This window comes from Pistacia vera, unplaced genomic scaffold (genome assembly GCF_008641045.1).
Source record: "Pistacia vera cultivar Batoury unplaced genomic scaffold, PisVer_v2 Contig744, whole genome shotgun sequence".
NCBI lineage: Eukaryota > Viridiplantae > Streptophyta > Magnoliopsida > Sapindales > Anacardiaceae > Pistacia > Pistacia vera.
Genome location: NW_022196606.1, coordinates 178,266 through 192,723, shown reverse-complemented (window position 1 = coordinate 192,723; position 14,458 = coordinate 178,266).

The window sequence follows — 14,458 nt, the reverse complement described above, 5'->3', positions numbered from 1 at the left end:
GCAAACTGAAAATGCTTTAGCCCAAAACAAAACCTGACTAGACTTGAACAAAAACTGGATTTAGTAGCTCACAGGTGGACTTCAGTCCCAGAAACCAAAACTTGCTGATTTCTCGGCTACAAAAGCAAATGTGACTCATCTCAAAACGGATTGAGTCAGCTCCATCAGGAGTTAATGCATATTGTCAGTAGCCTTCATGGCTATTCAACTCAGTTTCTTGAGAAGGAAGCAGAATGAAGTCATTAAAAACCCAAAATGGCATCGCTTCAGCAGGAATATCTTAAGCAAAAACTCAGACAAACCACAGACTTTCCCTGAAAGTCATTGGTACCAAACCCTTGGATTCCACAAACCGCATGGCCACAACCCTTTTTCCCTTCCCAAAATTAGCCAACCGTTAGTCTCACTCATAGTCCTTCTGGTGCTGTTCAAGCTTTTGGCAACACTGACACAATTAGATGCCAAGCTCGGAACGAACGTGATGAAAAGATCAAGCTGGAACGAGAACAAAGAAGAGAGAAAGTATTCTGCTAAACCACGGATCCCATCCGCTGATATTCCTGACTTTTCTCTTCCAGTCACTCAGATCCTCCATTCCTAAGCCTTAGCGTTCTTTATCTAAGGATAAGGCTCCAATGCACATAATGATGATGGAAGACCGCAAACTCTCTGCAAAACCTGAATCTTTCGAAAATCCCGTCATCCTACCAATTTTAGAGTCTGTTTTGCGAGACATGGCAGAAAGGCACGTCTTTGCCGCTTCGGGTCTTTCTGAGGATTCTATATCAACCTTCCAAATAGAATCAGAATCAGAATCAGAAGCCACTAACCTTCACCTGATGAATCATTGAAAGTGAATTTGACTTGACAGTGATACTTCTGATCAACATCCTCATGTTTATCCCCAATGATGACCAATCAAACCTGAATCGTCCAGACACCTGTTGTTTTGAAATCGATGATGAGATGCCTGAAGGTGATGACTCCATTCCAGATCTCGCCTATGATCGCCAAATCGTCATACTCGGCTGAACGTGACTCTTATACAGCTTCAGCAAAGCTCCACACGTTTACTGTCGATGATCTTCCTCCACACAAATGAGAGAGCTCGATAGAAAATTTCCGGCCTGGTTACAAGCTGAAATGCTAAAACCTAATGCCCAATCTTCACGTACACAAGTTACAGCTAGATTTGAGGGCATTTCCGTGATGGTGGATAAGTCTCAGGAGTATAGACCAAAATTTGTTCATCCAAATGCCAGATATCAACCAAGCCCTGTATCTCTGTAGGATGAGTTTGTGGATTACCTCAATCTTATGAGAACCAAGTCAGAGAAGAATATTTAAGATGCGATGCTGTCTCTCCAAAAAGAAAGATTGACAGGCATTATAAAGAGTGGAAAAAGGTTCATATACTGGGGTATGGATGATCCTAATATGAAGCAGCCCTTTTGGCATCAATTCCTGAATCCCATAAGTCATGAAGCAACCAAGCTTATGCAGTCCCAGAAAAAAACAAATGGCTCTACTTCTCTTGGTGAATTTACCAGTTTGTTATTCTGCTCTGGAAAGCTCTGCTCTCAAAAACAATTTTTGATGATATATGAAGCGTTCTAAACAGTTGACAAAGGTTTGTCAACGACCAGACTGCAGATCAATGTGCATATCAGATCGTCAGTTTCTTGTCCTACCAAGAAGAAGTTTCATCTAGACGCATCAGTTTTCCACCTAATGCTCCGGGTCGACGAAGTTTCGACCGTTTCAAGAAAGCAAGTTCTTCGCAAAAGGAAACGTAAAGGCAAACGGTTCTAATCGGTGTTATTTATGCAAAACCGCCCAGGTCATTTTGCCAAAAAGTTCCAAACAAGCTAAGCAGTCAGTCAAAATGATGCAAAACTTTCTCAGCCACAGATATCAAATTTTCTGATGATGTGTTGAAGTTGGTTTTCAATGGACGACGAACCCACTCAGACACCATTTTCAGTTTGCAGCCACTGATACGGAGTACTTGATTCAGATGATTGTCACTATTTCACCAAATCCAACAAGCACCACAACATCCCTTCCATCATTAGCCTTCTCATGTCACATATCTACAGCAAAAGTTCAGATCTTCCCTACTAATACTCACATCCTGTTTCAGTCATTGAATTCTTTGATACTGATGCTACTCGTACTATTATTCTCACCTAAGATCCTCCAGCCTCTCAGTGGAAACCTCATCAGAAATATCTACACTGCTAATAGTGAGACCTCATTATCATCTGATTAGCAAACCCATTAAAATCCAAATTTTCCAGGATGTTTCACTTTTCATAAAGTTCTGTGGTTCCGATCTCCCTGGCAAAGACATGGTTCTAGGTTTGATGTTTATTCAAATCAATAAACTAGAATCCTCTGATGGTGTTCGTTACAGATGTTTTTCCAATCCTGGACCACACAGCTAATTTTTCCAGATTGAAGGCCAATCTGATTGAGCAGATCAAGAACCAGCTTATTCTCGTTCTTGCGCAGATTTCGCATGCTGATTTTCTCACAAATGTGTCATCCATTATGGCGAAGAATTCAGATTCTTTATCCGTCTTCCATTCATCAAGAGGAAGATATCAATCCCATAAACGTAGCATTCCGGCATGTCACCAGAACATCTCAGTCTCGCCCAACAAGAATGTACTCAGTTATCTCAAGGATGCTTGAACCCACAGACTCTCATGGGCATGTGAAGCTTTTTATGTCAATAAAAGGGCAGAAACAGGCAGAGGAAACCAGGACTGGTCATCATTATCAGCCCTTGAATTTCTTCCTTTTGATGATAAATTTCTCGCCTCCAGACAAGTTCTTTTTGCAAATCTCCATAATGCACAAGATGTGTTTCAAAATTTGCTCTCAAAGTGGCTTTTGGCAACTTGGAATTCATCTGATGATCGTCATAAGACTGTTTTCTGTATACCCAATCAACCCACTACAGTGGACAGTCATGCCTTTTGGACTAAAAAGTCGCTCCTTCCTGTTCCAGAAAGCCAGGACGAAGATTTTTGATCCCCTTCTGCATAAATGTTTCATTTATATCGGATGAATCCTTCTCTTTTCAAAAGAGAGGAATCTCATATACGTCTTCTCGTGACTTTGCTGATATCATCCACACCTATGGTTTATCATGCTCTCTGAGGAAGAAAATGCATTGGCAGGGCAAACAAAGATTGATTTACTCGGTATGGGATTGCTGACGGCAAAGTATGATCTCCAGCCTCATATGCTAATGAATTGCAAAAATTCCCAGATGTTCTCACAACAAGAAAGAAATACAAAAATTCTTGGGAATTGCCAATTCATTACGTGTTTCACCCCAACATTCTCGTTTCACTACTCCACTTTCCCAAATGCTTAAGAAGAATCCTCCAGAATGGTCCGAAAAAGCAGACAAAAGCAAGTCAAGAGTCTCAAGCGTCTCCTTCCATACACAGCATTGAAGATTCCTCTTCTCGGGAAACGCATTCTTCAGAGGAGCTAGTGACACTCATTGGGGTGCAGTACTTTGGAACAAGAGGACACAAGGTACGACATCTGTGCGGATACCAAAGTGGACAATTCAACCACACCAGCAGCATTATCTTCTACTTTCAAGGAAGTATTAGCAGTCAAAAATGCCATTGAAAGGTTTGAATTCCACTTGTGGACATCATTTTTCGTTATGAAACGGATTAATGACTTTTGATCAAAGCTACGTTTCCACAAGAAAAAAGTTCCACAATCAACAGTTACTTCGCTGGGCCAGAATGGTTCAGTAAATCTCTTCACCGTCCAGCATATCAAAGGGTCACACCAACACCATTGCAGATTATTATCCAGACTAAAACTAAACAAGTTGGTTTCCTAAACCCTAGATCAAACCTCTTCCATGTTGTTATTCCAACCATACACCCAGTCTAGTTCCGTTCATCATCCTCTTCACCAAACCGTCCTCGATGTACCTCTGAATTTGATGACCTTGTTCGAACTCGTACCATTGATGAAAATGATACCATCTTATGTTTTCTTACCAACTTCAATGCATTGAAAAATGTGGTCAATCCATGTATGATATGTTAGGGGTCCATCCAGATTACCCTTTTCAAAAATCCTTTGTTTACCTCCAGGTCTTGATATCATATTTTCCAGCAGAATTATTAATGGTTCTTTGGTTATATAATCAAACACCACATGCATTCAATTCCGATCCATCATATGTTGAAATAATTCCCAATACCAGTCAACCTCAACCCTGAATTGCACTCTTTGATGACTTTTCTCGATGGTTCAAAAACCTCGACAAATGGAAATCTATGTTGTCACCAATTGCCGATACAAGTCTATGTCTACCAAATGGCTGGTCTATAATGTTTTTCACAGACATCACTAATCCGATCGATGGCATATATTTTTCTCCCATCAAGCCACTTTTCATCGGTCTTATCCATACGATCTTGTCCATATATGTTTGATCATCCTAGTGAGACTAGATCAATTCAAAAATCCTTTTTGAAAAAAACAGATCATTCCAGATGACTATGGCCACCTTCACGATGATGCTCCGTGGGAATTTTTCCTCCAGACTACACTGAGAAATTGCTCCAAGCCAAACAGACATGCATACGTTCCATCAATGCTCAATCGATGACAATTCATCTATCCCGAATGGTGGTACCCAGACTCACAGCCAGATACTGTGCAGGAAGAAGAGCTTCAGCAGGCTCGTGATTGCTATCTCATAAATCCAGGTGGGTTCGTCATCCATTGAAAACCAACTTTCAACATCATCATCAGAAAAATCGAGATCTGTGAGCTAAGAAAGTTGTTGCATCATTTTGACTGATGCTTAGACTTGTTGGACAATTTTGGCAAAATGACCGGGCGGTTGCATAAAATAACACCGATTAGATCGTTTGCCTTTGCGTTCCTTTGCGAAGAAACTTGCGGTTCTTGAAACGTCGAAATTGCGTCGACCGGGCATTAGGTGGAGTAAAATGATGGTGTAGATGAAACTCTTCTTGGTAGGACAAGAACATGACGCGGTCTGATTTGCATTGATCTGCAAGTTGGTCGTTGACAAAACTTTGTCAACGTTTAGAACGCTTCATATAATCATCAAAAAATTGTTTTTGAGAGCAGAGCTTTTCCAGAGCAAGAAAACAAACTGGTAAATTTCACCAAGAGAGTAGAGCCAAGTTGTTTGTTTGGGATGCATAAGCTTGGTTGCTTCATGACTTAGGGAGTTCAGGAAATTGATGCACAAAAAGGCTTGCTTCATATTAGGATATCCATACCCCTAAGTATATGATACCTTTTTACCACTTTTATAATGCGTCAAGATCTTTCTTTTGAGAGAACCATCGCATCTTAAAATATTCTTCTCTGACTTGGTTCTCATAAAGATGAGGTAATCCACAGAACTCATCATACAGGAGATACGGGCTTGGGGATATCTGGCATTTGGATGAACAAATTTTGTTCTCTATCCTGAAGACTTATCCACCAATCCGGAGAATGCCTCCAAATCTAGTGTAAATGCGTAAGTACAGTAGGAGACTTGGGCATTAGGGTTTTAGCATTTCAGCTTGTAACCAGGCCTGAAATTCATACATTCGAGCTCCCATTTGTGTGGAGGAAGATAATCGACAGCAGTAAAAAAAAGTGTGGAGCTTTTGCTGAAGTTGTATAAGAGTCACGTTCAGCGGAGTATGACGAGATTGTCGTGACATAGGCGGGAGTCTGGAATGGATGTCCACACCTTAGGCACTCATCATCGATTTCAGAAAACAACAGGTGGTCTGGACGATTCAGGTTGATGGGTCATAGTTGGGGATAACATGGAGGATGTGATCAGAAGTATCACTGTTCGAGTCAAATCACTCAAAGTGATTCCTTAGGTGAAGGTATAGTGGATCTGATTCTGATTCTGTTTGGAAGGTTGATAGAGAATCCTCAGAAAGACCAAGCGGCAAGACGTTGCCTTTCTGCATGTCTCGCAAAAAAGAGCTCATAAAAATTGGAGGAGACGGGATTTTCGGAAGAGTCACGGATTTGTAGAGGTTGGCGGTCGTTCCATATCATTATGTGAATGGAGCCTTATCCTTAGTAAAGAACGCTGAGGACTTAGGAGTGGAGCATCTGAGTGACTGGAAGAGAAAGAGTCAGGAATATCGCGGAGGGATCCGTGGTTTAGCAGAATACTTTCCTCTCTTTTGTTCTCGTTCAAGCTTGAGATTCATCAGTTCTTACGGAGCTTGGCATATAATTGTTCAGTGTTGCCAAAGCTGAACGCACCAAGGGATATGAGGTGAGACTAAAATGTTGGCTAATTTTGGGAAAGGGGAAAAAGAGGGTTTGTGGCCATGCGGTTGTGGAATCAAAAGGGTTTGGTACCAATGACATTCAGGGAAAGAGCTGTGTGTCTGAGTTTTTGCTAAGATTATTCCTGCTGAAGCGATGCCATTTGGGTTTTTAATGACTATTTCTGCTTCCTTCTGAAAAAAACTGAGCTGAATAGCATGAGAGCTACTGACAATATGCATTAACTCCTGATGGAGTGACAATCCGGTTTTGGAGATGATCAATTTGCTTTTGTAGCCGAGAATCAGCAGAGTTTGGTCTGAGACTGAGAGTCCACTGATGAGCTACTAATCCAGTTTTTTGTCAAGTCTAGTCATGGTTTTTGTTGGGGCTAAGCATTTCAGTTTGCCAATTTAGAACTGCTCAGCTTGGAGAGTTTGGGCGTGGATCCATCAGGTTGGTATAACCTTTGGAAGGAACCACTTTGGTGTTGAGTGGCGGTTCTTGAAGGGAAGGAAAATCTATGTCATAATTGAAGGGTTTTGTCCTGTTTGTGGGGCTCAGGGGATTGGATCATCATGACGGACTGAACAGGTGGAATATGAGCAAGGGGTTGACTGGGGGTTATGTTCTTTGGCAATCCACCGAGAGACTGTGAGACATGGTAAAGGCTGTTTGAAGTAAGGTGATTTTGTAAGTTTGGATAGTTTTAAAGGTGATTTAGGTTGAGGTTGCGAGGGATGTTCCATGTGGGATTACTGAATGGTGAATCTTTGCTGGTGGAGAATATTTGACATAATAGTAAATTTACCAGATGGTTGACCAAGAAGACCAACTTCCGAATCATGTCTTCAAAGCGGGATGAAGATCTGTTGACTGCAGCGAGCTTTCTTCTTTTTCTGTTGAATGTAGTTCGTCTTCGGAAGTCTAATGCTCATTCGATTTCCCAAACTAGGATACTGCCACGGCATTTTGAGCATTGGCAGTCAAGATTCAATGGGTGTGTGACCAGTGACTGGATCATATTGATGGGTAGACAGGAGCACCAGATTGTGAAAAGAATGAATCGAAACGTCCCAGGTTCCGTACGGGGTAGGGGGTGACTGGATAATCATGAATTGAGTTTGTCGGAAAACTCAAAGGTGGCGCACTGGAGTTGCTGGAGACTTAAATCTAATAGTTGTTGTTGTCACTGTTGTATATGCATGGTAGATTCTGTAGAAACCACACGGAGTCTCTTTTTGTTAAGAGCTCGTAACTCGTCACAAGAGTGCGGTAACAATTTAATCAAATCATCTCTGGAAATTTGCTTGGGAATATTGATGTAGTGAGGTATTTCTGAGAGTCAACAGTGAGATGAGGCATCGAGTCGTCTAGGGATAGCGAGATCAAGAGCATGGTCTTGGATCGCCAACACCATTGATAATGCAAAGTAGTGCAATAATTCCTGGATTTAAATCTGCACCCCAACAATCTGTAATTGAACTTTAAGAGCCTTAGAGCAATGACATCAGGAGAGACATATGGAAATTGGGAAAACGTGTCTGATGAATGTCCACAGCATTCAAAGTATGTCTGTGCTGTCCCGATACAAGCATGTGTTATTGAAAAATTGGTGTCCAATAAAGCAATTCGAACTGAGACGGAAGTCCTTTTCTGCCATGATAAGAGAGAGCGAGCGGATAGCGAAACCCAGTGCACATGAGAGTATCCTTCAGGATCCATTGAGTAAGGACTTGAGGGATTCTAAAGTAACATCTTGTTCTTGGGATTGGTGGAATTTGACAATTGTACAATGTACTAGTCTGGACATACTCTTGACTGGCTTTCTGGAAGGACGTACAAGAGTTTTAAAGTTTAGACAAGAGAAGACGCGAGACTTGGAAACAGGCGGTGTAAGATTTCATGGGGGAATAGTGGCTTGGATTTTTTGATTTTCGGGATATAAGATATATTTCATACAGACTGTCTACTTAGAAGAAGATCTAGATAAACTAGTATTTAGGAGCAGTAAATGTAGATAAGCTGAAGAGGATTCCATGGACGTAAGTTCACCTCTTGGATGTGAATATTCCCTCAACGTAAGAATAGCACAAGACCGGAAAAAGTATATAAACCACAAGGTAATAAACATGAAAACCAAACAAACAATGAAATAGAGAAGTTAACATAAACAAAACTTAAAGGAGCCAATATACGAGGGGAGGTAATCCCCGCACAGCAGAAAATTGGTAACCCATAAGTAACTTAAGAAACCATGTCCGAGGGGAGGTAATCCTCGCACAGCAGAAATTGGAACCAATAAGTGGATGGCTCTGATACCACAAGGGTTACTGAACTCTAGAGATGTTGTCAGAAAATCAGGAGTTTATGCAGTGGGGAATTTTTTTTTTTTTTTTAAATGTGAGGGTAGGCCCAGCCCCGTCCGCTCCTGCTTCAGCCTTGTCAATGTCCTGTGGGAGGTAAGCTATACTGAACAGGGTAGGAGGTCCTTTTTTTTGTGAAAACTTTAAGTATGGCTTAGAAAGAACGGACACACTAAGTGAGACTTGTTCCTAATTCTAATAGTTTTTTGGAAGATTGATTTCTCATTACCAAGATTTTTGGTAGTGTTTTAGAAACAATGTATTCATGGTAGTGTCTTTTTTAATGCAACTTTTCAATTTTCTTTCTTGTAGAAGTTTTTTTAATTGAAATTATTTTGGTTTTCAATTTTTTATAGAAGAAAGGTGCAAAACAATAAACTGGAGCAAGCAATAGCTTGCTCAAAATAAATGAGAAGATTGACAAGGTTGTAAGTAACATACTGCTGCAACCTTATTAAAAAATCCAAGCTTACATTTAGCGAAGTTATATAAGTTCCCTTCGAGCATGGTATCAGTGGGCTGTTCAAGAATCGATTGGAACCAGACCGATGGGTTCTGGGGTTTGGTTCTCGTTCTTAAACAAAACCAACCATCAAAAGGTAGGTTTCGATTCCAATTTTTGAAACTGTTACTAGTGCGGTTCTGATTTTATAGTTAGAACTGGACCGGAAACCGGGAACCGAGACTAATTAAAATAAAATAAAGAGTAGGGGGTAATAAAAAACTTTGTAGAAAAAGTAAGTGGAATACATTATATTTATTTTATAATTGTAATTTTATTTCTTGTACACAGTTCTGGGGTGGGTGGTGGTGGTGGTGGTGGTGGTGGTGGTGGTGGTGGGAGGGGGGGGGGGGTATTGTAAGTTTTTATGGGTTTTTTTGCCATTTTAAAACTTTGGGGGGTTCATATTTTACAGGTACCCAGAACGGACAGGAATCATATACAGGTTTCGGTTCGGGTTAAATTTCAAGGAACCGTCGGTTCGGTTCTTTCAAAATGTAGGATACCGGAACCAAACACTCCTAGATATCAGGGATCGAACGACAGTGGACGTTGGTTTGATAAGTTTTCATTTTATTCAAAATGTTTTGATGTAATAAATTTGAATCATGATTCAATGAAGAGAGATTGAATTAAAGGTTAAATAATGATTTTCCATCGGCCCTGCCGGCCCAGGATTTGGGGCTTTAATGAAAGTACTAAAATAGGCCTTTATGTATTTATTTTTGTAGTGTATACGAAAGTTAATGTTGGTATTTTTAATAAATAAAAAATTTCATTTAAGTCTACGTCTCTTTATTTTACAATGTATTGGACACTCTTTTTTTTAGTCAATTTAACCCATATGTCTCCATCTAACTCTGTTTTTTCGATGACCTCGCTCACCCAACCATTTCTATTCAGTCATACTGGTGCAGATCAAAATCCACATCCAAATTGTTTTTGTATGTGTATGTTGTTTTTGACGCGTTACTTGCTCCTCACTCTGTAATCGAGGTGTAGGTCCGAAAATTCGTTTTGATTTCTTATTCTTCTATTCTTATTGTTTTAATACTACCAATATTACGGATTTAACATTCCACCCTGGTTTAGTAGCTATTCCATAATGCCATCCACTTCAGACATCCTTACAACTTGTCTCTGAAACAGATAGAAGATCTGTTTAGAAACATTAACGAGACAAGTTCCATCGCCATGGAATTATAAAGCGCCCACGGAGTTGCTTGCATCGGTAATTGATGTGAGGTAGAACAAACAAGTTGCTAATTTGCTTTATGAAGCATTGCAACATGCGGTTCCTCGATGCGCTGCCTTCAAGTTACACCCGCCATGATGACCGAACTCCAGAGTTTCAACATCAGTGCTTGAATTCGACCTTCTTACCTAATGCCCTGGGTCATTTCGTGTCTCTCACTTAACCAATCCCGCACTAGAGCCAACAGTCATGTCTACCCCTTATATGCCGGAAAACACATCCCTTGTAATTAGACAAAGAAACGAAAGGAAATAATCTTGCGGAGACGAATCCACCCGACAATACCAAAATTCTGTTTTCCCGCCCGCAACGAAGCTACTACAACTGCTTAAGAATTTACGCCAATCTTTGCCCTCCACAACAAGCCCGCCGTCTCCTGCGAACACAGTTCCCCATTACTGAGGGGCGCCCAATAGCGCCCTCGACCCAAAAACCCACTGGTCCCTAGCGATTGAACCCATGCCCACAAACCCACCAACGCCAGGCTCAAACCACCCACCTCCCACCCCATCTTCTTTTGAACCATATATCAACAGATCCAACAACCCCTCTTTACTATGACCATAACCTAAATAGGGGGTTAACAAAAAATATTTCTCGTTCGCACAAACATCCAAATGGTTAGCGCCCATTAACGACCAATAATAGGGGCCACTGACTAGTCATAGGGACGCTCTGCACATAAGAAAGCATGGGCCCTGGCGGGCATGAGCGATTGGGCGTGAATCTTGAGGGTAGGCCAAAGGATAGACAGGACAACTAGCCCCACGCGGCCTTTCCCACTCTAGGATATAGTGCCACAAGCTAAAAACTGTTAAACAACTTTACCGCTCCAACTAAGTTTATTTATGTGAAACTTTATGTAACCTACTAGCACCCCTATGGATTATATCAATATTATATATAATATTTGGCAAATACGCCGAGGATACTAGGAGGCCCTTAGAAAGCATCGAAAAATATAAGTGTTCAACATGCGGCCTTTAGTGCTAGGTATATTGCAGCGTCGCCTCCCCCACATCAGTAGAATTTTCAGTATCTGGGAAGTCCCTAAGAGTATGCAACTACTAGAGGATGTTTTTCGATATCGGTGGGGGTGTGCCTGGTGCGCGGTCCTACGGAAGTTGACATCAAATGATAGGAGAAGTGAGATGAACTAAGACATACGATAACAAATATAGATGTTATTACAAGAAACTAGTTAGAAGACATAAGAAAATAATCGAGATGAGAAAGGACAAAAACAACACTAACTACGCGGGCGCGTATGCAGCGCGTACACAGCAACTCCGAGCTTTACTCTGTTTTCTAAGTCTGGTCTTTTTTCTTTTGTGAGCTGGAGAATTGGGCATCGTAAGACAAATAGATTTCAATCTTCGGCCTCTCTTGCAATACACCGTCAACCCATTGTGTTTCTCGTCTCGGCTTGCGGGTATACACCACTGCATTGACCTACACAATATTGCTTTCTCCACTCTCCCCTTGTCAAACTCACGTCACACTTGTGACCCAGTTCACAACGGTCCTCTCCCCCACTTCATACATGAGCCACACTTTTCTCAGATCGTTAGCCTATAAATGTTAGTTAAAAGTAACATATGAGGAATAGGTGGACGTAGTATTATGCTAGTCGTGTGGGCCTGAATAAAGTGATAGAAGAAAAAGAATTAGAGAGAAAAAAGAGAACATAAATGAAAAGAAGGAAAGTGGAAAGAAGAGGAGAGAGGGAGAGGGACGACAAGTGATAAAAAATGAGGAAGAATAGGAAAAAGAGAGAAGGGAGAAAAAAATAAAAATTAAGAATATTAAAAAAAAAAGGAGAAGAAAAAATAAGGGAACAACAAAAGCGGGCAAGAGAATGAGAGGTAAACAGGAGGAAGGGGCAAAGGGAGGCAAAAAGAGAGAAAGAGGCAGAGAAGAAGGGAAAAAACTGTGAACACGTGATAGGATTAAGAGGAGTTCATCGTCTTATTCATATTTCCTACATATTTCTATATCATGAATGGTTACATTTAGTACTACCAATTTTGTACTATTGTATCCTTCCAGATGCTTCTCTCTTCCTAAGGCTTTATTCTTTTCTCTGCTCTATGTCTTACTGGGGTTAGTCGGACTCTGTATTGAGGTTATTATTTTGGGTGTTTTGTGTTTTTGGTTATGCAGGTAACTGTGTTAATTTCTATATGGTCGTAGGTGGGCGAAACCAGGTAAGGGCTTATTGTACGCTGGTCCGTCTGCCTGCGTACTTAGGAGCCGTAGAGAGTCTGCCTTGGGCTGCCCCGGCCTTTTCGCCGGTGGGTGGATGGTCACTCTACTTTGGTTGCTTGTAATTCTTGTGTTGTTGGGGTTGTGTTAGAGTATAGGTGGGAGCCGCGTGAGGCGGAGCCTGAATGTCTTGCCGCCTACAGGCAGATGGCTTGACGAGTGTGGGGTTTCTATCCCCCTCGAGGTTCTTGCCCCTGATTATACGTATGTGCCCCTAGACATCCATCTAGCTTACCATGTCAGCCTGAAACTGCAATCTGAAGTGAAATTATTTGTTTTTATCTAGGTAGTAACCCATATTGAGGGGTGTTTTTTGTTGGGGGTATTGTCCTAGGGTTCTTACTTTCGAGCTATCCTTTAACTGGGCACGTGTAAATTGTATTGGTATAGGGTCAGTATTTGAGTATATGTTTTTGTATACGATCATTTTTAAGTGGATAGTATATTTTTTATTTATGTGATGTTCTATTTTAAAATCTTTTAGCAATTGATAAAGTTAGACATGATTCTATGGCGCAGATAAGGTGTTAATCGCATAAATTTTGAATTCTATATTTATGGTAGTATTGATAAATTGATATGAATTAAATAAAAAAAAAATACAACATTGTCCCCACGTGAGTTTGTACTATATGCTTTTTTTAGGTTGGCTCGACACGAGTCAAGGTATTCGGATATGTTACAATGTCTAGATTGAGTTATTTTGATCAGGTTATGTACCCACTAGTCGCTGTCAAGTGATGGCGATCATAGTCAAACTTATTAAGTTAGAATTAAATGTTGGGGTGTAGTGTTTTTGTGACTTGCGTTTTATCGTAAACAGTCGAGCCAGCCGAGCCTCAAGCAGCTAATGTGGACCGAGTTTGATCAGTGACTTGACTTGGACCGAGCACCACCAGCTCGAGCTGGCTCGAGTAAGGCTCAAATTGCCCACATTTTATTTTCACAAGTAGTCGTATTTGACACACAATCATATCTAATGAATAAAGATGTTTTTCTTTATGACAGAGAAAAATGATAAATTCAGAGGCAAAAATCATGTGGTTAGGGATTCAAACTGTTGAAAACAAACTAGGATTTGTTAGATGTGATGATACTAGAATAGAAAATAAATTGGCATGTCTTACATCAATGTGAATTGGGTTTGGGTTATGATTTTGATTTAGTTGTTTAGGTTGTTGGGTTGTGTTTGATGTAATGGAAGTTGAAAAGAGTGAAATTTGTTGAATATTTTCTTGCATTGTGGGTAGCTGGGGGTGGTAGCACCGATTACAAGTGGAGATGACTGAAAATGTGTTATGGATATGATGGATCGCTTAAGTGATCTGGTATGTCTAGTATAATGCAGCAGTTCGTAGATCGCTTAAGCGATCAGATATATGGCAGAAGATCGCTTAAGCGATCTGCTTTAAGTCTAGTGTATGGCAACATATCGCATAAGCGATCAGATAAATAGCATAAGATTGCTTAAGCGATCAGACTTATTTATATCGGATCACTTAAGCGATCCAGTATATCGCTTAAGCGTCACATAAGCGATCAGATAAATAGCATAAGATCGCTTAAGCAATCAGACTTATTTATACCGGATTGCTTAAGCGATACACCAGATCGCTCAAGCGACTCTGCAGATGCTTTTTAAAATCTTTCAACCCTTAATACATCAGTTGATAATACTTTTTTTTTTTTCTTACATTATAGGTACTTGGCTATTATTAGACATGGGACAAGTTGTTTTGGGTGTTGAATATTTTGATGAGT